Source organism: Pygoscelis adeliae, unplaced genomic scaffold (genome assembly GCF_000699105.1).
Source record: "Pygoscelis adeliae isolate BGI_AS28 unplaced genomic scaffold, ASM69910v1 Scaffold241, whole genome shotgun sequence".
NCBI lineage: Eukaryota > Metazoa > Chordata > Aves > Sphenisciformes > Spheniscidae > Pygoscelis > Pygoscelis adeliae.
The window spans coordinates 3,504,031-3,527,215 of record NW_008824056.1 but is presented as its reverse complement, the minus strand read 5'-3'; the positions used below and the strand labels follow the sequence as shown (position 1 = coordinate 3,527,215).

Below are 23,185 nucleotides of genomic sequence, written 5' to 3'. Positions count from 1 at the left end.
AGGGACATCGGAAGCCCTATGGCATTTTAGCCCCTAGCAATATTAATGCTTCTTCAATTTCCAGCTTTTCCAGTGTTGTTTTTCCTTTCCCTGTCCTTTCGCTAGATGTACGTCCTTTTAAAAACATCCTCAGTCTTGAAAGCACAAATACGAGCTGATTATAAACATTACTAGGTTAAGATTGCAAGACACGAGTGAATTTTAACGAATTTGACTAGTGCATGTTTTATACATGCTGGAGAGAAATCTAAGGAATAACCATGTGTAAAAGTGTGCAAGTGAGCAAGCAGAGTTCCATGATGAATTTATAACAGTGGTTACACTCTACGAGCACAGACTGATAATCCATTACAGAAGTAAATGTCTTTATCCTGACAGGATTCAGTCTAAAATCCTGTGCGATTTCAGTGCTAGTCTTCTATGCTGGGCGAGGGAGAGGCTGCATATTTATTTTGAGAGAAGTCTTTCCAGCCTTGACTGGCGTTCAAAAGATCATTTGCATTAACACATCCTTGCTTGTCCAGTACCCTGGTAAAATCTTCCCTGCAATGAACTGAGTTAAGAGACAACTAGGATTTATGCAGTGATTGCAACCAAACAGAAATACAAGCAAGTTAGGAAAAACCCTGATGGGCAAACTGCATGATTAAAGATTTCACACTCAAACTAGACGCTCCTAGAAGAAAACAGAAGAGTCAGTTCTTTGTATTTATTACATTGTTATTTATTCCTGTTGTTTATTGAACACTGAGGCTGCACCTGGTGTTTTGTGGAGCAGAGTAAGATGTTTCCCTTGCACAGGGCATGCAGGTGATGGATGGATGGATGGATGGATGGATGGATGGATGGATACCCATGGATATATATGGCAGGTTTATTTCAAAGCCAGGTGGCTTAAAATGCAAAGTTCTTTTTGATAGTGGAGTGTGAGGAATTGTTTCATAGAAAAAAAAGTAATTTGTGATTTAAATATTTCCAGTTGATGCTGGGGGGAGTTGTGGTGAGGTTTGTCGGTCAGGGGAATTTCTCACTTGGCCAAGGGCCAAGCGTTTGTTGCACAGACGTGAATGTGCATGGAGCTGCAAGCTGGTAAAATATACCTGGAGCAAAATGGTAAGCACACTGTAACCAGAACTAAGTGTTTTAATCTTTTTCTGTGGCTGGACTGAACAGGAGGAAAAAAGGGATTTTAGAGCAGGAGTACCACGCAGCTTCAGTTAAAACTGACTTTTTTGGAAATTATTATAAACTCTTGAGAGCACTAGTTAAAAGAGTCTCCAGCCTGTAAAGTCAACTCAGCTTTTCATTGCATTGAAAGTAAAACTACCTGCACTTTCCTACTGGTACTAGCAAAGATAGTATCAATATAGGATTGGATGATAGTTTAAAATATTGCTGGAAAAAGTGTTTAGAAGTATTTAAATGTTCCCCTCCCCCCCAGTAACTTGTAACAACTTATTTGCAAGTTGTATTTTGTGTTCAGAAAACATTCTCAGTGTTGATTTCATTAATGTGCAAACAGAGCAGTGAACACACAGGTGCAATTTCTGCTCTCTCCCCTGTGAAAGCGCACAATATGTGGAGCAGTATTTGTGCTGAGGGGAGATAAATTTGCAAGGAAGCTTATTGAACTCTTTAGGAAGAATAAACCTAAAGGCATATAAAAATTTGATAATGTTGGTGAGAAATTCACGTTTCTGCATGCAATTGTTAAATAAGCCTAATGGCAACAAATCAACTAAAATACGTGTTAAATATAAGGAAATTGATGCGCTAAGCAAGGACCATTTTCGAAATGTAGAAGAAAGTATTACTCGAGGACTGAAACAAGGGGAAGAGCAGGACGGAAGTGCTTGCCGGTGCGACCCGGCAGCCGGGCAGTGGGATCTGTCAGCTGGTGTGGAGTGAAATAAACCCTCCGTATTATGGCCTCTGGACTTGGACTTGGCCCCTGATGTGGCCGCCAGCTTGCGGCCAGAGGTTGCCTTGCTCTCAGGAGCGCTTGTAGCAGACCTCAGTCAGCCCAGGTAAACGGATTTAAAAAATACTTAAATGGCAACCCTGTAAGATGCAGCACACTGATCTGGCCATTTGCTAACACAGTGAGAGGACCCAATCTGAAGCATCATGAGTAAAACTGAAGGGAGACAAGTAGAAACACATGTAATCTTTTTTTTTTAAATCAGCAGTTTTCCTAGTGACTCGAATGAGAGAAGAATGGGTACTATCACATAAATTGGAAAATAAGACCAGCCATATAAATAGCCTGCATAATTTTTCAGAAATATCTAGATACGTACGTGAGAGAGAAGGGCACAGTGATTATATATAAACCAAAATTTAAATGCCTGCACAGTGTGATGTAGCCGACTTTTGTCTGTGGTACAGCTGCTTGTATCATTAAAATAAATGAATTGGCAAAGGTAAGAACGCCATTGTCAGAAGGCAGAAATACCAGCTTTTTGGCAACTGTATTCAGTTTATTAGATCATGGATTACTGTGTTTAAAGTTTTCCTGGAACATTACTTTCCCGAAGTCTGGAAATTGACTGAAATAAGCTTAAATTGTACACAGAGTCAAAGTCTGGTTTATATACTCTGCCTTCTTCAGAGGTCTTACAGTGATTCATGTTATCTTGCAATCATTTAGCTGCCCTCTTCAGTTAAATTTCAGTGGAGCAGGACCTTGCAGCCCTCAGCTCGGAGATGAGTGTAGAGTTCAGCCTGTTGGAGATGCTCTTAGCAGCTGTGACTGGAGAGAGATCCGTGGGTTAGTTGTCAGAGCCAACAATTGCCTTTTCCTATAGTCGGTACCACTAAAAGGCATTAATTAAAGTAGCTGTAAACGATTAAGGTTTTTTATGTGCCTGCTTCCTTTGAATAGAGATGAGCATTCCAAAGTGCAAGTTGTATGCAGTGTTGCTCATTTTACTTTTAAAAAAAGTTTTGAATCATGCATTAATTCAAATGCTGATTTCAAAAATGCAGAAAAAACTGACTCAGGAATTATTTCTCATTTGGTTTTAAAACCTCCTTGAAGCGCTGGGGATTTTTTTGTTTGGTTTCTTTTTTAATTATCCACTGCAGGTATAAGTTGATAATGGCTTCTTTATGTTGAAGTAAACAGCTCTTCCTAAGGAGGTATGCCAGTTTTACTGGTTAAGGTCCAGAATACTAGAATTTCTGGCTGCTTTTTTATATCACATCTCCTATTTGAACTATGGGTAGCTTGATTTTATACTTAGGAAAAAAAAAGGGAGAAATAGAAAGAAACTACTTTATTGAGTATAAACTCAAATATCTCATACCAAAATGATCTGGAACAGACATATCATGAAGTGGTTAATTATAATTAATATTCATTTAACTATCATCGTGTTACTGACCCCACTTAGGTCCTGGTCAGAAGTGCGGATGGCAGGGTGGTTCATTTGCCCTCATCTCACAGGTTGGTTAGGGTAATGCCCAGTCAGGTCATGGGCTTTGTGCCTGCAGGCCTGAGCGGGTGGGTGCGTTGCTGCTGGAGTGCCCTGAACTCCGTGTTCGCTTAACCCTCTGGGGTAACTCGCCGGTGTTTTTCAAGTACGTAAGTGTTGACAGGATGGGAGCCATGAATATTTAGATGAACAAAATGTGTTACAAGTAGTTTCTTTAAAAATATGTACAACTGTGTGGAGAAGGAAGAATATAATTTTAGTTGCTGTATGCAAGAGTTTGAATGGAGCTACTGTGCTTACTCCTTCCTTTTTAAAGTATTTCTTGAAATCAGAAGTTTCTTTAATCTCATTCTATTTGTTATATAAGAAATTAAACCAATTTTCTTCGGTCTATTTTTATTTGCTTTAGTACATTAAAGACATATTTTTGCAGGAAGTTCCGTAAGGAGGGGGTTGGTTGGTTTGTTTTAATTCAAGGCTGGAAGAACAAAGATGTTTGGGTGCTAAAATTTTTATGTAAATGGCCTTATCACAGCTAGCTAAGGAACTGGTACATCGTTAATGCCATTGTCCCTCATTTTTTACAATACATTTGGCTGTAAGTGAAAGCAGATAGCGTATTCATGTATTGGGTTTTGGAGGGGAGAGCTGGGGGACAGGAGGAGGAGCTGCTGCGGGGCTGAGTGGATCAGCAGAGCGGGCTGCACGCTGGTCCCTCAACCCTTTTTTGCATGTGTATTTTCACTTTACACGTTGGAGGATAAAACCCTGTTCAGATGGAAAGCTGCAGCTATCCAAAGGGTGGCTGGCTCCGGCTGGTAGCGATGGGTGGGTTCGATGTTCTCCAATTCACTGGGCAGGGTGCTGGTCTGTGCCAGGCAACCCCTCATAATGATGGGACGGGTCCTCCTGCCCCCGAAGGTGCCTTTGCCTCTGGGCTTTGTCTTGGTGGGGGCAAGAGCGTGGGGATTGCTAACCCCACCCCACAGCCCACGTGGGGTAGCGGTTGCCCTGGGGTGGGAGCAGGGCCAGGGCCGGGCGGTGCTGCCCAGCCGGGCCCAGACCTCTGAGCATGGCCCCTGCCATGGCTGGGCTCCTGCAGAAACCTGCCACAGCTGCTGTGACGGTTGGGCCTGGGGGTGGGAGCCTGCGAGCAGGAACTGCAGGAGGCACGCCTGCCTCTGCTGCACCCGCTGCCTCACCAAAACCGCAGGCAGGCACCGGCGTGGCCAGGGGAGCGTTGCCACTGCTGCCTCCGTGTGCGGGGCTCAGTGCTGGCGTATCCCTGCACCGAGGTAAATCACAGTGCTGTTAGCTTCCCAACTTTACCCCCATCTGACAAGCACGGCACAGGGGGTCTGCGTGGGGGCCGTGGTCTGCACAGGACAGTGACCCCCACACTGCCGGGCTCCTCTTGGCCACTGCACCGTGGTTGAGGCCCTGAGCCTCAGTATATATGTCTGTATGTATATGAACATCACAGATTAATGGCAGAAAATAGCACAAAGCAAGGTTCACTGAAGTCAGGTGGGGGACAGCAGGTGTAAACTTTCAGAGCTGTGTTGCTTTTGGGAGTTTGTCGGGGCTGAGAACGGACCGCGGTGGTGGCGGCCAGGTTCAGCCGCCCCTCCTCGCCTCAGGGCTGAGCCCGGTCCCAGGGAAGGCGCTCGTAGGTGAGATGGCGCAGGGCATCAGTGAGGGGGCGTGTTCAACGTGCACAGAAATGGAGATCATCAGAGGGAAGTGAAAAAAGAAAGTAGTCAAAGGGGAAGAGGAGGTGATGACCACAAGTGTTCTTCAGCTTACAGAAATAAAATGTGTAAGGAGGTAATTAAATCTCTAACTAGAGACGAAGACAAAGCAGAAGAAGGAAAGAAATTAAAACGAGAGACAGAAGACAGAAAAAAGGCATCAGGTTGAAGGAGGTCAGATGCTGTAACACCACCTGAAAGATACCAAAGGAGAAAGGACTCTTTTAAAAGTGTCAGCAGACAGAAGGGGAAGAGGAAGAAAGAGTAAAACACAAGAGACGTCAAGAACTAAACTGTTCAGGGCAATGCATCAGTTGGATGTAGCATACAGAAAGGCTCTTAAATTCCTTGAGAAAATGTGTTTGTTCTCAGTTTCTGCCAGCTCTTCGCAAGACAGTTTTTTGTACCTAGTTGCAAGCATGGTTACTGGTGTGATTTTAAATATAGCTGAAGAGAAAACTAATACTTGTTGATAGATTTTTATTTTTTTTTTTTAATATGGAGGAAAGTGCACCTAATTTTGCCTTGTTGGAAACTTCTAACATTTGGCTTAATTAAGGCACTGAAAATACGAAGGGAAGCAGAGGCTGCCTCTAAATCTTTCAGGCCGTTAGCTGAAGATATTTTTAATGTCTGTAACAATGTAAAATATTTTTTACACAGCGTTTGTCACACATTTATTGTCTAGATGTTTCTGGTGATTTTAGATGTGTAAATACCTAAGTGGTTAGACACTGAAAAAGTGGCTACAGTGGAAGTTTAAAGTTACTTGTTATAAAGCTTTCAACTATGTTTTACTCTGTGCTATACATACATGTGTATATACACACTGTATACTATTTGTGTATATATTCTCAGTATATATGTCTGTATGTATATGAACATCACAGATTAATGGCAGAAAATAGCACAAAGCAAGGTTCACTGAAGTCAGGTGGGGGACAGCAGGTGTAAACTTTCAGAGCTGTGTTGCTTTTGGGAGTTTGTCGGGGCTGATCACTGCTGTCCCAACGGCGTGAGGTGCGGGGAGGCCCTGTGCTAGCGGGAGCAGCTTTCAGGAGATGCTCAGTTTTCATTTCCCCAGGGTGGCTGTGCGTGCCCTGGTACTTCCAGTGCCGCCTGCAATGAAGCGCAGCCTCGCACCGCAGGGGCTGAGCTGCGAGGTGCCTCCTGGCCCTGCCTACACAACATGGCTCTCTTATAATTTGCGTGCAAGCCGACTGGCTTTAGATCCAGGCAAACACTGGAAAGGATCATGAAATTTAAGTAGATCTGTTATCAAAATTGCTCTGAGGTTCCAGCGATGGGTTTGGATTCTGATGAAAGCATTTGGCACCCAGGCACAGAGAGGTGTTGTCGTTCATTAATTAGCTGTGAGCAGACAGGCTTGTGGTACTTGGGAGCAGGCGCACGCATGTGTGTATGTGTACACACATGTCAGCAATAGTTATTTGTAGTACCTGTGTTGTGTATTGGCATAATGTAGATAGCAAGAGGTATTCCAACTGTTACATGATTTACTAGTCATAGTGCATTGCTTTCTTCTGGCTTTCTATCTATCTATATAGTGTATAATTTTTTAAGTCAGGCTGTTTCTCAAAATTCTTTTGTACTTGCTTTCTTTTTGGCGTCAGTTGACTAGCATGCAGGAAACCAAGAGAGCTCCCCCCCAGAACATGTGGGTGAAAGGCAGGGGAAGTGCTCTCGTTATGTTTAACAGAAGCAGGGCTTTGGGGTAAGTTTCCCTCCAAAGACATGAGGGAAACACCAAGTGACCTGAGTAGGATTAGACACCCACTGACTATTTTTTTTCAGTGGTAAAGCTTAAAGACTTAGTAAAGTACAGGAAATGCAACAGACGAACTATTTATTTAGTTTTTTAAAACACCTGTCTTAAACTCTAGATTGTCACAATCTGTAAATAAAACTTTTACAGTGAAGCATTTGAAACATAAAAAAATTTTTAGGGAAAAGAAAACATTTACAAAAGCTAAGGCTTAGTCAGTGTTTTCCTTTCATACCCCACTGCAAGACATCCCCTTCTTCCTTCGCGTTGAGGCTGGGGAAAAGGCAGTGGCTCCAATATGCTGGGACTGGGCTTGATGAGCGTGGCTTGCCGGCGGCGCCATGGGCGTTGGGAGCCAGAAGTTTTGGCAGGATCGGCAGGTCCCCAAGAGTGTTTCATTCCTGTGTCTGCGGCATTTGCTGGTGGAAAGCTGATGGGGAGAAGAGTTTTTACCCACTCCAGCCCTGCACGGCTAGGGTAGACTCAGTGCACTGCTGTGCTCCCTTGCCCTTCCCCTCTGGAGCTGCCGACGCGGTCACTGCACGTGGTGAGCAGGACGGGCTCTGCTGGCTGCGGTGGTCTGCACCTGCATGGCATGTCTGGGTGCTCCAGGGGTGTGGGTCATGCCCCGGTGGCGAGGGCGGCCCACTGTCATTCAGAGTCAGACTCTCTGCTTGGGGCGATGCCGGGTGTTTAGGTCAGCACCCCGGTACAGCTCTCCCGGCGTGTGGCTGTTTGGTGCTGGAGGTCTGCTGGACCAACAGACAGTCTGCTGAAATAGCACAGAACTGGCAACTACATTGTGGATGGAAAACACAGACGTAGCGAGCCCGCTGCACTCCAGGTAAATCAGGGCAGTATCCAAACCAGCTCTTCGATCTCCCTGCTGTAAGGCCAGTCTCACCTTGCAGTCTGTCTCATGCACCTACTGTTACTCAAAGGGGGAAAAAAAAGACCCTGAAAGTAATTTGATTTTGATTTCTATTTATGTTCTTCTTCCTTATTATATGCACTGGTTTGAAAAATACTGGAGCTTGGCATTAATCTATTCCATATGACAGTTTTTAAAAATTAAACTTTATGATGTAAATTACACTGTCAAAATTACTTTCTCGGTTTTACACTTTATCTACTGCTGATTCCAGAAGGGCTCTGGAGCTGAAACATCCCTTTCCTGTCTGACTTTTTTCTGTTTCTGTGTGTACGTGTTCTGATGAAGTTGTGGTTGGTTGTGGTGGGTTTCCTTGGTTTCTGCATATGGACAGGCATTACTGCTGCATGTATTTTTGCAGTACATTGATGATTTCTTTTTAATGCTTTTTGAAAAGTAATGTTTTCCTAATTTTGTTCCCCATATACATTGCTTGAGACTGGAGAGAACTGCCGTCAGTCTTTCGGAAGGTGCAACAGTGATGCCTTTGACACCCAGAAGCCACCTCATGGTGTGAGCTGGCAGAGTGACGATGTAGGGTGTTACTGCTAAGATTTAGCAGGAGTGCACAGCCCTTGGCCTCCAAAATGCTGCGTGATGTGTCGCTGCTCGGTGTGGTGTTGGGCAGGTGGGTACAGACTGGCAGTCTCGCTGGGGACGTAAGTGGGGATTTCCCACAGGGTGGGAGGTTGGTAGTTTGGGACGACAGAGTTGTTATCGTCGTCATACACCCTGTGACCCTGCCTGTAGCAAGGAGATAAAGTGGCCATGGATCACTGGGGCGGCATCCTTAGACACCAGCAATTTTGTCCCATGTCTCTTGAATTCTTGACCTTTCTATGGATTATTCCAGCAATTGTAGCAACTGGTGCCAGGTGGCTCCTCCAAGTTTTTTTTCAGACTGCTGTTTTGTGTATTGACTTTGATTTTGTATGTAAAAAGGAGCCTTCAGCAGCTGGAAAGGCCTTTTGTGAATTAAGAAACTCTGCTTTGTGCTTAAACAAATTTAAAATAGCAGTTGCTAAAAATACACCCGTATTTAATTTTTAAAATTTGGAAAGCATTGCTCGATTTTATTGTTGTCTGGAGTACAGCAAAAGGTCACTTGTCCAGCACCATCCATAGTTGCTTCATTCTTTTCTCTCTGTTCTATTTAAATGACAAGTAGTTAAGTGTTATTAAGTGACTACTTAAGTTCTGTTTTGATCACCTGACAAATTACTCAGTTCAGCTTCTGCTCCTTAACTTTGTTTAAAAAATGTCTTAGCCCTCGGGAGCTGAGAAAGGCAGCGATTTCCAGTGGTGGTGGTATTGCCGTGTCGCTTCAAGTGCTCTGATGGCTGGGAGGTGATTTACCTGCTGGAAGCTGGGTAAATCCCAGGCAGAAACACTCAGTGCTGAGCACGCGGTGGAGGACGGGGAACTCTTTCTAAGGGCCTGCCTAATACAAGTTCAGATACTGTTGATAGGGCCAAGTCCAGGAGTGCATGAAGGCATCAGCAGTTAGGGTCCTCCTTGCTCTCTGATCTTGCTGTCATTACTGTGAAGCCCGAGGAGGAGGAGGATGGTGCATGGTGTGGCACTGCCTGGAACAGCGGTGGGAGCAACCATGGGCAGCAACACCAGTTCTCCCTCCAGCCTTCTTCCTCCTTTCTTTTTGTCTTGGCTTCTGGTCCCATCTCTCCTGCCTCCTCTTCTCCATCCTCCTCCTCTGTCTGTGGCAGGAGCGGACAGGCTCCAGCCCTCATTCTTGGAGTGGGAAAATTAATTTTGCCAGCACTGCTGAGAGGCCTGACGTTAAGTGGCTTCATCCGTGCAGAGGAAAAGGAGGGAGGTGTGTGTCGGTGAAGCCGTGTCTTGTCCTTCGGCATTGCCCTTGAAGGTGCCGCAGCAGAGTGGGACGTGAGTGCTGGGGCAGCGCAGGGGACAGCAACAGCTGTTGGGAGCAGCACATCTCCTGATCCTGTGAAATACCTTGCTGGGGCTTTTAGGGCTTGGCAGTAGTGGTGGGCAAACCTTTCAGCTTGAACTTGTTTTATTGTAGGGAGGTTATAGTGTAGAAAGTTCTTATTTGTTATTTCACTTCTTTCTTGTTTTACTACTTTTGGAGCCAGCCTGGTCTCACTTTAAAAAAAAAATAAATAAAAGGTGGGGGAAAAGAGGGGAATTTAATGGTGGTTTTATTTCCTTTTAATTCTCAGAAACGAGTTGTTTCCTCCCTCATAGATCTCTGTGAATATATTAAAGGAGAATTTAGGTTCTTGAAGAACAAACACCTGTAACACAGCTCTCCAGCCCAGCCCCGAGGCCGATGCTCTCATCTCTGTGACTTTGATTCTGCCTTACATGTGCTGAACTTAGGGAAAAAGTGCTTCTCAAATGAGATCATGATATGCTGGTCTTCCTTCTGAACGTTACTTTTTGTTTCATCAGTTCAGTTGGCTCCCACACATGGAAAATTTTTAATTTCCCACCAGCTATGTGACTGAACACTTCAAGTGAGAGCATTCGAGTCTTCAAGTCATAGGCATGTTTTTGAGCTCATACGCACTACAGATAATATCTGCAGAGGTTATATTTTCTTTTTCTCGGTGTATACGGGAAAGGTAGTGGAACTGTTGAAATGTCTTATAACGAACTTAAACTGCCATTAGTACAAATGCCACTTCCTACAGAAAGATTGCTAAAACAAATACTCCCCCCCTGCCCCTTTTCACCATTGCATTCGGGTTTTTGTACCTTCCTCCTGGTGGGTGCGACCCTCTGCCCAGCCCCTGGGGCAGCCTTCTCCTGCAGCCCAGGCACTGAAAGGACCTGGGAACTGAACTTCCATCCAGGGGAAAGCTGCTGCTTCTGTCTACACAGTTTGCTTTTGTGACAGGACATTTCAATTGTCAGTGCCCATGTTAAAATAAACAATAAAGGGGAATTCTGACCACAAAGCAGTATTTTGGCATATTTTGTGATTATTTAACTTTAGAAAAATAAAGTCTGCCGTCTGTTTTTCCCACTAATTCATGTCCATTGACCTCCTCTATTCAACAACTCAAGCAAAATAACAAGGGCAGATTAATCTTCACCTCTTTAGTCCTTCAGAGCCCAGATGCTCTGTAAGACCTTACAGATGCTGAAAAAGTTTCTTCTGTTTATATGTACTTTCTGCTCCTCTAATGTCATTGTCACATATTTCATAAGCTTTTCTGAGCTATCATTGCCTTTTTTTCCCCCAATACGTGACTTCGACAGAGTTCAGCTTTTCAAGGCTTTGATGCCAAATATTCATCCTGCAGCCACGTTTCTGAGCACACGTGGACTTTCACCTGGGTCCTTTCCAACGAGAACAATGTGTGCATCTTAAAATCGTGTGGGGGCTGCCGGCTGGTGCCAAGGCCAGCGAGCAGCCTCCCCTCAGGAATGGGTAGGGGTTGCAGGGATGTGCCTGCAGCCGAGGGGGACGGACAGGCACCATCCCCGGCTGCGCCGAGAGCTCCCAGCCCACTCCGCGACAGTGCTACAGTGTGTGGTCCGTGTGTTACCAGCTTTGTCTGGGGCCGTACGGAGTCTCCACAGCTCCTCAAGTGTGAGAACCATTGGACTTGTTCTAACAGTGCGGATCTATGCTATGTATGTATGTATGTATGTATTTGCTCTAATTAGAGTTGCATTTTTAAAAGTAAAGCCTATACAGGGACTTCAACAGAGGGAAGATGGAGAGCTCCTGAGAGCAAGTGATGTTTTCTCGTAGCCTTAATTATATTTGCACTGTGTTGGTATGGACAATGTAGATACTATCTTTATTTGCACGCTGTGACTTACAGTGGGTCTTTTGTTCTGTCGTTTTGTTGTCGTTTTGTTTTATGTAGAAAGTGAGCAAGGCCAAACCTCTGGTGTAAAAGCTAAAAGGGATACAGAGTGTGTGATTACAGCAGCACTGCTTGTTAGATATGGTTTAATTAGTGCATACATCCATCATGCAGCTTTGTCTTTGTAAAATATTGATCTACAATATCAGTGTTATGAGGCCTGGAAAGCACTTAGTGCAGGAAATTATTCCCAAGCTGTATGAAAAAAATAATCTGTGACCGATACAGGGCCTGTTGAGTCCAGCTTTGCTGCCGTGTCAGCAGCATCCTGCCATTCCCCTCCGCTTCAGGCAGTGCAGTACAGAGCTCTGAGCAAGAACTTCATTGGTATGGGTTGAAACTTTCAATTTTCGTTAGCATTTCTGCATCCTAGTGTTAATGATTATTGGATCATATGTGTCAGTGGTGGAGCCAGATGCTGACCTGAGGGCGCAGTAGCTGGACACTGGACTGAGCCTGCGCCCCAGGTGTTGTTTCGTTATTGCGTGGTGAAGGCAAGCCGCAGCTGGCCAACACAAATTAGAAATTAAACAAAACTTTACTTGTGGCATTGGGTGACCTCCTCCGGAGCCGGGCAGAAACAGGCTGGGCTGGTGGACCCAGTGCAGCCTGGCTTACCCACCCTGCTCCATCCCCTGCTGAGCCCTGCTGTCTCGTCCGCGGCTCTGCCGCCGTCCTGTGCTGCCCGTGGCCAGGGAGCCCCTTGCGGAGCTTTCCTGTGCTGCTGGCCAGCCCTGGCTGTCCAGCTGGGACGGTACCAGCAGCGGAGACCCAAAGGGGCCGGCGTCTGCGGCTCTCCCTGCTCCTTTGGTCTGTGGAGGGCTGCTCTGTGCCTGTCGTGCCTTGAGCATGGACTGTGCACGGTGTCCGCCGGGTGAGATTTGCAAAGGCAATGCCGGCTCTGCTCAGCCAACCTCACTCAGGCACCCGCTGGCCGGCTCTTTGCCCTCCGCCTGCATGTCCACAGGGCCATGCCGTGGCATCCGGCAGCGCTCCTGCCATGGTGCTGGGCTTGTCCTGCGCTGACCAGGACGCTTGAGCTGCGCACTGGCTGCTGGGGTGTCCTCCACACATGTGCTCTGTTGTGCTCTCCCTCACAGCCCCTCCCTGCCACGCCACGTGTGTGGTGTGTCCGTAACGTGCACATTTCTAACGAGGCAATGCAAGCTTCCCAGCGGCTAAGATTAGTGTCTTCCTCATGCTTTTCATTTTTCCATGTAGCTGTTATACCACTTCAGGGTTGTGTTTGTTTTTGTTTTTTTTAAATAAACATGACAAGTGCGTCCCAAAATGTATTGTGAAGCAGTGCTTTATGTGAGGTCTCACGTGTTGCTCCACTGCTTGGATTCACTGGCCCAGGCCTCCAGCCGTACACCCAGTTGCTTGATTTTGCCACAGCTGTGGTTACCCTGCGGGGACTGGAAGGTTGTTTATTTGGTTAGGAAGCTTTTATTGTGCCTCAGCACACACTTGCTAGGTAAAACAAACGGATGTATCAGCCTTTATTTGCCCACGACACTTTTCCTTTGCTACCCTTGCTTGCTTAAACTTGTTCTTTGCTAAAAACTTTTAACTTTCCTTTTTCCTCCCGATATCAAATATATCAACTGGTTCTCTTTTTTTGCCACTGAAATCTGAATTACATATAGACAGATCTTCATTGTAGTGATTTTTAATCCATAAACTTGGTTAAGTTTTTTTATTTCTCTGCTTGCTGAACCTTTTTTTATTTCATCCTTTTCTTCCCTCATTTGCCTAAGCAGTCAAAAACTTTATTAATCAAGCTTGTCTTCATTTTGGCATGGTTTGGTTGCTTTCTTTATCTAGCCTCTAATTATTTTAAATTTGTCTTTCTCTCTTGCTATGCATGCCCTTCCAAATGATGTAGTAAAATTTTGGATTTGTGTTTTTCTTACATAGTCCCTTTACTAACATCCAGTGCCATTTTCCCTTCATCAGTGAGCAGTGCAGACCGTTTTTTATGGGTAATGAGTACTTTTCAGTGTGGAAGATCGCCATCAGGGAAATCTAATCTTCTTTTCAACTTTTCTCCCCACTTCTGAGGCTTCTGCAAAGTACCCTTACAGTCTGAATACTGTATTGCTTGAGAGCTGCCAGAAATGTGCTAATTCTATACACCAGCAAAATGTTCTCCAGGGTTACACTTTGGTGTGATGGTCCGTGGTCTGCCCTCCTGGGTCCTTTCGTCAGCTGTGGTTCACGCACTCCCATGCAGCTGCTGGTCATCTCCAACACTGTTTCTGTGGTGGTTCCTAATGGGAGCAAGTGATCACTGTCTGTGAAAGGTGGCAGGTGTCCTGTGCTGCATCGGTCATACTTGACTCACCTCCTGAAGCTGTTCTGCGGTAGGTTTGAATGATAATGGTAATTGTTTGAAAGGAAGTATATCCTTAAATTCTAACTGCTGTATTTCAGCCCTCCTTGGCCTCCCCTAGTATTTTCTTATCTGCCCCCAAGCTGAGCAGTTGTGGTGCTCATGATGCTTAGGAAGGCGGAGGAGAAGCTAGGGATGTGGTTTAACTAGGTCACAGTTTAACTTCAGTCATTAGCACAAGTCATTAGCTGGAGTCCCCTGGGGATGAGAGGAGCCTGTGCAGCAGATCCTGCTGTATTCGCAAAGGGTTTGCTGTAGCAGGGCTGCCCTTCACCCCAGCCTGGTATTCCCTGGGGGCATCCAGGCAGGACAGCCCTCCTCCTCCGGCCGGTCCGGCGTTCGTGGCAGAGTATGTCCCCTGCCCATGCCTGCCTGTCCTGCAAGCTGAGCTCCGCTCTCTGGGCCCTCCCAGCCTCGCCACTCCGGCCTGCTGCTCAGCTCCCCGCCCGCCCCTCCATCATACGCTTTGATTTTTTTGTCCAGAAGTGACTAAGCTTCCTGTTTTTCCACTCTGTCAGTTTTTCCCCAATACTGGTGTCGTGTTGAGCAGTATTTACTTGCAGCAGCTTCCTCTGCCACTGTCCTGCTCCGGCTCTGTTGTGTTCCCACGTACCTTTCACCAGCCACGCTTTGTTATTAGCAGCCCTTAACGGATGTTCACATTCACTCAGTTGGACTTGTATCCACCAAAACCAGTATTTATAAAGAGAAGTCAACCCTGGAAGAGCTTTAACTAGTTACTCCAGGAATGCACTGTGAACCAACGTTCAGTCTGCAGAACGGAAAGTTGCAACGGTATCGGTGCAGCTAGAGTGGGCATTGTTAAGTTGTCCTCAGCTATCCTAAGCTGATAAATGCTGCTTGTGTATATGAAGGAATTGTTTCTGCCTCGCTGGAAACTGTGGGCACATTTGATTTAGAAGGGCTTTCCTCCAGACGATTGGAAATGAAACGTTTCTTCTCTGGCAGCAGCAGCTCAGGTGAAGGCTTTCCTTCTGGAGCTCCGAGGGCAGCGTGGAGGCACTGGCCGATGCCGGGTGGAAGTGGAGGATGGCTCTCCTCGGGTGCCTGGCACAGTTGGCAGGGTGGGCAGTGGCTGAAGGTATTTCTCTTAGACCCCCCCTGGGTACAGCCCCGCAGGGCAGCCCTCTGCGCCAAGGCAGGCCGGCCAGGCCGGATTCGCCCAGCCTCTGCCACATGCCTTCGCTGGGACCAGTGGCAGCAAACTGCCACAGATACCCGGAGCTGCCGGTGTAAAAATAACACATCAGGAGGAATAAACAAGTTATTTTTGTATATTAGGGGTGGCCATGTGTAACTGACTCAGAGCCTCGCCTTGCTCTGCCACTGAGGGCTTACTCAGACATCCTGAGCATTTAGGAACAACTTGAGGTGTTTCCCCTGTTTTTCAGAAGGCAGGATGGGGGCTGGTGGGGCGCAGGGGGGTGGGTGTCAGTGCCCTGGGAGGGGCCACCAACTGCCAGGCAATGCTGCTGCATCTTGGAGGAGTGGGCATCCGAGTGCCTGGTCCGGAGGTCCTGCAGCAAGACAGGCTTTTTTTTTTTTTGGCGCCGCCCTGCCAGTTCTGGTGGTGTTTGTGCCCGGGCTGCCATTAATTACACTGGTGTTTCAACAAACTACGAGGGATGCAAAGCACTCAGTCTTTCTGAAAATCAGCCGATTTATAAAAAAATCTGAAATTTATACCTAAATTCTTTAACTAGTAATATTTGAAATGCTGCTGGCGCAGTTAAATGGAAGGAAAAGAGCCTGTTTTGCAAAGTTAATGGAGCTGACTATGACCTCCCCTCCCCGCTTCTCCGGCTGCGTTGCAGGACGCTGCGGTGATACGTTCTCTTGGGACAAGTTTTAAGATTGTGCTTTCCTTCAGAGAAACATTTCCTAAAAGTTAATAGAGATAAAGCTGATAGAAAATGAATAACTCCCAGCAGAAATTTGGCATGAAAAATAACACAGAATGGAAAACAGTTTCTCTCATTTAGAATTAAAACGCTTGTCACCTACAGACTACAGGAGGCCTGGCTGCGCAGGGGAGAGCATCTCCCTCTTTTTTTTTTCTTTTTGATGGTACTGTAGCACTGTAAAAGGTATTAATTTTAATTGTTTCAATTTGCATGTGCTGAATTCTGTCAGTTACTAAATTATATGGAACAGTACCCATTCCCAGTTAGGCTCCATAGGTTTGACGTTGATGAGCAATGACCATATAAAAAAGTACTCCTCATTTCTGTAGGCTTTCTCCCTATCCACTTCTAGAGGTTTTCTTCTACAAGAGCAGGCAAGGCTTTAAGCACGCCATAAGTGCTTGTATCAGAGCCCATATTTTAGATTTAATGTTATCCCTGTTTTACTTACACAGATATATCATTTGCACTGGACATGCTCTCTCCGTGGCCGGGGAAGAGCACTGTTGGGTGCCGTGCTGGTTGCCAAGCCATCTGCGGCACCGGCAGGTGCAGGCAGCTGCCCCAGCTGGTTTGGCCAAAGGGCCGCCTGAGCAGTCATTAGATGTGTGTGGAAGGAAACACCTCTTTTTGACTATAAAAGGTATCTGTGCAAGTCCTCGTTGTTTATTTGCAACCATATAAATAGCTGCCCGCGTGTACCTGGTGGTGCGAGTGCTTTGGCTAGCATTTGGCAGGGGGCTGCTTCCAAAGCTGCCCTGGCTTGGCTCCCGCTGCCTCCCCGCAGGCGCTGACTCAGCGTTCTCTGCAGCTTCTAGTATTGCAGACACTGGGACGTGAATTATGGGTGTCTTCTGGATCTCTACCAGAGTGAGAGGAAGCCTTCTGCTCTTTGTTGAAGGTAAGGAACAGGGGTAACAAGTGGATATTAACGAGCAGAGAGGATTTAATGAGTGCTGGCCTGGGGAGAGTTTAAAGGAAGGTGGGACAGCATGGGGAATTCGCCTGGGCTGTGGCCATAGCCACAGTCAGGACACGTGGTACCATGTACGCGGTGAACTGTGAGCTGTTACAGAGACTTCTGCCTGCGCTCTGCCTGCAGTCCATGTTCAGTGCCTTGGGACCAGAGATGTGACCTTCCCACCGCAGCCCCGTCCAGGTGCTGCTGTCGTGGCGTGGGCAGAGCCTGAGCCTCTGGGCTTTCCCGTCTTCGTCTTGCAAAGTCTTTTTTTCTCCTCCTCTTCAGTCCTCCTCCTCCACCCCTCTCCTCTCCTTTCCACTCACTTGCCTTGTGATGGTGTGCTCTCTGCAGTGCTTTTTCCTCATGGTCTTTTGTCTTACCTATCAAAATCAATTGTTTCTATTTTCTCTTTTATTCCCTGCCCTTTTTTTTGTAATGGCACTGATTTTGACGGTTCTCCAGAGCTTTGCTTACCTGTCCTGAGGGCATCTCTTTCTGTCACCAGCTATTCCTGGCACATTTCCTAGAGCTGGCCTCCAGGTGTCTTAAAAACTCGACTTACTGCATCTCCCTTGTGTTTCAGTACCTGCTGTCTGACAAATTTCATGTGTGATCTCTCATTTCCACCAAACCCTCTGCTCTTCAAACACCTCCTTTCCTTCCACACCCAGCAGACAGCAAGGAGAGTGAGAAGGAGTTGTGAAGAGCAACAGAAAGTATCCCCTGCCTTACCCTGAGGCAGATGGGTAATTTATTTATTTTTAATCAGAGAAGTTTGCATGAGAGTTGTGTGCCATATAGCCAGCCCTTCCCCTGTTTCCTTTTGAAGTGTGTTTACTATTTCTTTACATAAAACTTCTTATATATGATTTCTAGTAATCAGTCTAGGAGAAAGATTTCACTCTTTGGTGGAATATAAAGTTCAGCTATGGCCAAAGCTAACAATTTTACTTATGTTATAATTATGATGCAGTAGAGATGAAAAAGAGAAGAGCAGTGTTTGTTGTGTCTTGCACATTTAAGGAAAAATGCAAGTCTAATTTTATGTCAGCCTAATCTTTATCTTTTAATGATTGTTCTTTGATTTTCACTCAAAAAAGACAGAATTAAGCTTTAAAAGCAAAATTTCAAAGGGATGGGGGTATTCAATTGCTAGCCGACAGAAATCAAGAGGAGAGGTGTGGGGACACGGCAGTGCCCTGTGGGTGGGTGGCACACCAGGTTTCAGGAGCTGTTGCTGATCTGTGGATGCTTTTAGGCTTGAAGTCTGTGTGTTGTCCTTGCTCATAGGTGCATGCTGCTGGGTTCATTAATTCCTCTTGAACTACTGATTAAGTCTTGCAAAACTTCATTGCCATTGATAACTTGTTAAGTGTAGTAATGTCAAGCTACGGGAAACTTTGTAGTTGTCTAATTGCAGCACAGGCAGCGTGGTGAGATGTGGTGAGGAGCTGTATTTCACGCTGACACTTGGACAGCTGGCCTTGTCCTGTGGTGGTGCATGATTGCACATTAATTACCGCTTTGTTTAGTGTGCTTCTGCTTACAGCAGCTTCTGACAGCTCCGGCTCCATCAGTGCAATAAATAATCAGATGCCTCGGGGCATCACATGGTACTCATAATTTTTTGGTTTTTTTTCAGAACAGAAATTCTTCAGCTTTTATTAGTTTCTAAAGTTCTTGTTGGACAGGGAAAGTATTTTCTGCTTTACTCAAGTACGTTTGTGGTTTTGTCCTTTCAGTTGCAGCAATGATGCTGGCTAGAAGAGGGATGTCCTCTGGCCCGACATCTCTCGTTACTGGAAGCTTTAAGCGTTTTTCCTTCCCTTTCTCTGTATGTGAAGTTTTTCTTTTCTCTTTTGTGTCTCTTTTTAAACAACCCCATAAGATCAGTCTCCATTGTGCCATTTCATTGTCCTGCGCTGACTTGCTGGACTCTGTCTCGTGCCTGGCACAGGGATTAGCTGGACCTTTGGCAGCCGGGCACAGATGAAAGGTGCATCCTTCCTCCTGCAGCAGAGGATGCTCTGAGCAGCAGCCACCAGCGGTCCCTGAGCGGTGTGGCACAGCAGTGTCTCGGCATCACCCAGCCCCGGGGAGCAGCAAGCCGGGCTGGCACCGCTGGGGTTTGCAAGGCTGGGTGGCACTTGGTTGGTTCTCCATGTGCCTCTGTCAGTGGTACCATGGTGGTGGCAACCGTGACCCAGAAGCAAACCTTCCTTGTTAAAGTGTGAGTCACCCCCTGACTGGTGCAGCAGGTCAGCTTGGGTTTGTATGTGGGACCTCACACCATTACTCTAACGGTCGCAGTGTCCAGTTTTTGCCTGCTGGGATGAATGTTAGTGGTCCATCAGCCCTGGCATCCTCACGTACCTCAGAGCTGAAGCCCCTGTGGAAATTACATCTCAGAGCTTAATGTTTTGTGGTGTAGTGACATTAGACTAAACCGGTTTTGAAATCCAGTGCAATTAGGGGTAAATGTGAACCATGCCTCCTGCATAGGCCTTTCTTGTGTGGCTGTGTGTTTTATTTCAGTCTCTCTCTTTTTTTTTTTTTTTTAATGAGTAGACTGAATGGCCTTAATTTTATTACTATATAACCAAACTGTACAAAAAGGGCCAGAAGTTTTAAGTTTTCAGTGTTGCCAAAGTCAGAACTCAGTGTCAGCTGCCAAAGGCAGCCTGTTCTCTGCTGTCGCATACCTCTGCCCGAGCGGCACCCACACAGGTGTCCCCGCAGCTGTAAAAATGCTGTTATTTGTTGTAATGCCTGAGAGAGTCTCTGTTGCAGACCCCTGACATCTCTCCCCTTTCCCCTCCATAGCTACTGCTCTCGGTCTATTTTGGCAGTGCTGGGTATGTGCAGTAATTAAGTAGAAAGGTTTGGATGTTATTGGATGTTATGTTTCCATCTAAGAAAGTTTACTGTATTGTAAAATGTCTTGCCACGTGTTGGGATTAGGGACCGGAGAGCTGTTTGCATTCCTGAAAATCAGGTCACTTCTCCGTGCCTCCTTTCAGAGACTTTCAATGGACGGGCATGCCCTGCAGTTAGTGGCTTTTCCTAGCAAGCGAAATGTGCTGGGTTTATTTTGTCTGGTTTGACTAAAAATGCCAGCCAGCTCTTACAGAACTGCACAGAGAAGCAGAGCGTAATTCAAAATTGTTATCCTTTGCAAACTTTTGGAAAAAATATGTTAGCGCTGAGAAAGTAGCTATTCACTTTTCCAGGTAAAAATAGCAGCTGCTTCCCATAGTGCCGCTAACCTGCTCTTCGTTACATTTGTAAAGATTCATTAGAGCCCCGTGTTTGGTGTTCACTTGGTGAAGATTCACTTTCTGCTTTTCACATTCAAATGAGAGTGGCATCTCAGAGCAGAGCTCAGTGGATGCATTTGAAATCATTTCCCCGGGCTTTGGTATTGATTCACAGAACAGTTCCCATTTGAGTGGCTGACCTTGGTTTCAGGGAAATGTTTTATTTATCTGAAAATAATTTTCATATTTGTAAGGAGTACCTCAAGTCCTGGTAAATTTCACATTCTGTCTTTTTCCTTTCCCCAGAAACCGGTCCTCTCCCCCTAAAACGATCGTATAAGCAGGGAGTAGGCATCATTTAGCTCTTCGCTGTTGGTGCATGCTCAGACATCTCTTTTGTTCTCTGAGCAAGTCTGCCTTGCTCACAGGAGAACAGCTGGTCCTCCCAGCTGAGACCTTATCTGCCTTTTAGTGGTGGAAGTGACCATTTAGATGTTTAAAATTTGGAGTACAGATTTTCAGTATTTGACTGAAATCTAAGATAATTTTTCAGCACAGGTTTGAGATACCAAAATCAGCTGAAATCATCCCGTACCCAGTGTAGTCCCTTCCAAAGGACGGAGACCAGCAGGAGTGATGCAGGCAAGTCTTGCCAAATATTGAGTGTCTCCTGCAGGGCACTGAAAGCCTGCAGCTTCCAGTAATTTCAGTTAACATTTGGGGCTGGTAGCATCCCCGGAGGGGAGCTGACCTTGCCCAGTGCTCCTTTGATTAATCCCAAGTCAGTGGGTCTCTGCTGTCACAAAAGAGGTGTTAGAGAAGGTCCTCTGTGAGCTGCCTGTGTTTTGGGTAAGAATCACAGTTCTGGTACTTCCAGCCTCTGATTAACCCTTTGGCAGATCCATTCACCTCTGACTTGGCAAGCTTGAAGCAGAGGGTACGCAGTGGTGAGGCAGCCCAGGCTGCGGTAGGGTAGTTCTGCTGCAGAAGTGGATCTGAACAGACACATCTTACATTTGGATTTGCTTGGGGAAAGAATCTGGTTGAGAGAGAGACTTTGCCAGCAGAAGAAATCAAAATCACAGAAGGGTGGTACGGCACAGACACCCAAACGGAACAGGGTGCGTGGAGCACGGCTGCCGGTGCACCGAGATGCCCAGCGCGGGCACAGGACCCACGGTGGAGCAACCGTATGGGGCCCATGCAGTGGGGTGTGTCCGCTGCACCTGGGGTGCTGGAAACGCTGCTGGGAGGTCTCACCATCAGAAAGCAAATAGTGGGGTTCTCTGTTTGGATGCTGTGGCCGCACAAAATACAGGCTTGGAAAGTTTTGTTTTAGTTGTGCTCAGCTGGAAAGTCAAATCCTGTTTTGAAATTAAGTTTAATAATTTTCTATATTTCAATCAGAATTCATCATTTAACTTCACTTGAATAAAATAGTATTTTAAAAATTACTTTCCCCACTAATGTTGTTAGGTAATTTTTAGTCAAGTTTAGGAATAATTTCAGCCAATCCATATTCATTATTTTTCAGTCAAAATATTTGCCTGACAAGTTTATTCTAATTGTATTTAAAATAACATGTCAAGATGCTGTATTTGCTAAGAACAAGGAAAAATACTACAAAAGGGATAGCAAGAAAATAGAGAAATGTGTAATTCTTATGTAAACCATGTCAATAAAAAACCCCAAACATGTCAATGTGTTGGCATTTTCAGGTTACAATTCCAGCAGTGATTTACAGTGTCGGTGGTGTGGGGCTGCAGTTTTCACCAATGCATTTAAGTCAACCTCCCTTCAATAAAAATCCAGACAAAAAATAATGACAGCAATTGACCTTCAGATTGCTAAAGGAGGGCTGTTGGTGTACTGTTGGAAAGTGGAGAACAATTTATTGATATGACGTTACTTTTTTTGTTACTCAGCAATGACCTTAACTATAAATGCGAGAAGAGGCGGCACGGTGTTGGCAGGCTGCTCGGCCACTGACGTCTCACCCAGCACAGCAGAGTATTGCAGTCTGTGTCCTCATTTCATCTGGGGCTTCATCCCTCAAAAGCCAAGTTATTAGTTAGGTTGGAGGCAGATTAGACACCTCCCAGGTTTCACTACTTGCATAATACAATGTGCCATTTGCTTAAAACCTAACCCTACAAGGGACCCAGCATGAGGAGGTTTCAGGAGAAATTAAACACTGCCACTGCAAAAGTATACTAGCAAAAGTAATGTGCATTGTAAGGGGTAATATTGCATAAAAGAGTGTAGGGATCGCTTCTCTTAATGGAGTAAATACAGAATGAGCCTTCAGAATAAGTCTGATGGTTGTAGGACGTTACAGAAGAGATTTAGCAATGAGGATTTCGGACATCCAAACAAAACTGGTGAGATTACTTTAATACAGGAGAGTAGGGGTGGGGAATGTCCTTTTTGTCACTGTCTGACTGGCTGGGAGTGGCTCCCCTTTGCAGTGTCTTCATGGCTGTACCTGAACACCTGCGTTCAGGCTTTCCTTTTCTGAATGCACCTCCACATTGTGTCTTGTTTGACTGTTGTGGCAGGCTGTTATCAGCTCTTGGTTTTATCTTTGTTTTTAAATTAGTCCCACAGATCTACAGTGCTTTGCCATTTTTGTGCCTTGAAAAACGGATGCATTTCAGCAGTGGTGGTGAGGTGTAATGCGGGCAGCTCCAGATACTGCTGTATTGCTGAGGATTCACCAGCTTCTGCTGTTTTGGGTTCATGAAAGGCAGGTCCTGCTTGACCAACCTGATCTCCTTCTATGACCAGGTGACCCGCCTAGTGGATGAGGGAAAGGCTGTGGATGTGGTCTACCTGGACTTCAGTAAAGCCTTTGACACCGTCTCCCACAGCATTCTCCT

General features: G+C 45.8%; 1 protein-coding gene across 9 annotated transcripts in view; it reads left to right on the top strand.

The window, feature by feature from the left end:
* Positions 1-23,185, top strand: part of MBNL1 (muscleblind-like splicing regulator 1) — a 113,080-nt gene that overhangs the window by 39,749 nt on the left and 50,146 nt on the right. The window contains exon 1 of one of the 9 annotated variants that reach the window (XM_009333957.1): positions 16,902-16,989. The exons of 7 other annotated variants lie outside the window; for them this stretch is intronic. The gene's annotated coding sequence lies outside the window, so the exon portion shown is untranslated. Of the gene's footprint in view, positions 1-16,901; positions 16,990-17,668; positions 17,796-23,185 lie in introns of those variants that run through there. One more of the 9 variants, XM_009333958.1, reaches the window with a different exon arrangement.